Here is a 2,334-nt window from a genome sequence, read left to right on the forward strand (position 1 = left end):
TATGGCAATATTTGTACACAAAAGGACTTGTACAATAACATTCAGAGCAGCTTCATTCATAGTAATTCTAAATTGGAAGCCATCCAAGTGTCCATCAATAGGAGAATGAATAATATACAGGATATGCTCACACAATAGAGTCATACTCGGCAAGAAAAGGAGTGGATGATGTACACCCGCAACACCACGAGTGAATCTCAAAGATCTTATTCTGAATGATAGAAGTCTTACACAAAAGAGTGCATATTGTGAGATTCCAAGTATATGAAGTCCGAGAAGAGACAAAATCAACTCATAGTACAAAACAACTAGAAGAGTAGTTCCCTTGAGAAGAGCAAAGGCTGATTTGAAAGGGAACTTTCTGAGGTGATGTGTGTGTTCAGAATCTTTATAGGAATCTGGGCTACACAAGATAATCATTTACCAAAACTCAGGTACACTTAAGAACTGTACACTTCACTGTATATTAGTTTTATTTCAAAGAAAAAAATCCTATAAGCAAATACTCAACTATAGGTGATAACGTGAACACTGAAACATTTAGGGGCGTGTACACTGATACTGCAAATTTAACCTGAAATCCTGAAAAATTAGAGAAATTAATGGATGGGTGGAAGGGTGCGTAGATCAATATGATAAAATAAAGGTAAGTTGAGGGCTATCTGAATAAGCAAATGTGGCAAAAATGTTAACAGTAGAGGCTGGATGGTAAGTATATAAGTATTCAGTAAGGTTTGCTGTAGGTTGGAAAATGTTTTATAAAATGCTAAAAGAAGAAGGAGGAGATTAATGAAGAGGAGGAGGAGGAGAGAAAGGGAAGGAGAGGCAAAGGAGAGAGAGAAGAAGAGGAAAAGAAAAAGAGAAGAAGAAGGAAGAAGAAGAAGGCTATCAACTCTGCAAACGTTTTAAATTTGAACCCTGTAGTAGTCCTGGCTGCACCAGCCCCCCAAGACTCTCCCCACCAAAGGAGTAGGGCTCAGTCAGCTTCCAAATTTGCTGTAAAGTCAGACAAAAGGGTCCCTTCTTTCCAGGGCTCTTTTCCTTTGTTAAAAAAAAAAAAAAAAGTTAGTTGGAATACAATGGCTTCCTCAAATGTTTAAGCATTCATTTATTCCTTCAAATTAATAAGAGGGATTACAGCAAAAAGCTGAGAAACAAACCTATACAGAATTTGACAAATGTCTTTCTGTCACCATAAGGGAGGAGTTAGAGCCTGAGATATCGTGTGCTTTGACAGAACCAGACAATTAGAACTTTCAGAAGGAATAACCCACAGTTGTTAAAAAAATATCAGACCTACGTGGAAAGCCGGAGTTTGCCTGCAATCCCTCTTTTAATGCTTCCAGACTGAACAGTCCACTTCGGGGAGATAAAAGTCTTTGCAAAAGAATTCTCTGCAGTAGGAGATCTGAAGATGCTGACACGAGGGCTGCAGGAAGAAATCTAAGAAGAAGGGAAACGCTGCACTGAGATAGGAGTTGAGAGTGAACATGATTTAGGTTGCCACAACGTTGACTTCAAAGGCTCTTTCTCTCAAGTTTGCTTTGGGATGGCTTTGGAGTCTGCCATGTCCCAGGTTTTCCTGTTCAGCTCCATGTGGGGTAATTTGCTCATCTGGTTAAAGGCAGCCCATTCAATGTACACCTACACGTTCCTCTAGATGTGTCTGCAAAAAGCCTTTCATATTAAGACATATACACATTATGAAAAGAGTTCTTGAGCAGGCTTCCTGCCACTTTCTTTTTTCAAACACAATCATTGGATATGCAATAGCAGTATGAGGAAATTCTACTTTTTGAGTGCCTACTGTCTGTAGGCACCTGCTGGGTCATATGCTATGCCTATAGTGACTTCCAGAGTCAAAACCTACCCTGAACGTCAGCTTCACACACAAGGATACCAAAGCTCGCAGTGTGTTAGTGCCCCCGGGTCCCCACCTGACAAGCAGTTGTGGTCAATCTCAGAATTACTTCTGCCGGAGTCCAAAATCCACATGCCTTCCATTTCATCCTCTTCGTGTATTCTGTGACTATTTACATCCACACCATATCTCTGTCCATCAACGGCAGACTGGAGACTCAGGCTGTCTCCAGTGTTGGAAGACACACCAAGTAATTCACAGTTGTAGTATTCAGGGCTGCCTTCGGCCCCAGATAGACCAGCCTTGCGTCCAGGAAACCAACCCAAGAGACGTGATCTCCTCTGGTTACAGGGCAGAACTGAGGCCTCCAAACACCAGAAAATATAAGATGCATTTTGTACCTTGAAGGCCTGGGGTAAGAGCTGGAATAGGATTTATCTGGGTGAAATGGGCATATTCCAAGAGGCTCTACC

This window comes from Bos mutus, chromosome 21, assembly GCF_027580195.1.
Source record: "Bos mutus isolate GX-2022 chromosome 21, NWIPB_WYAK_1.1, whole genome shotgun sequence".
NCBI lineage: Eukaryota > Metazoa > Chordata > Mammalia > Artiodactyla > Bovidae > Bos > Bos mutus.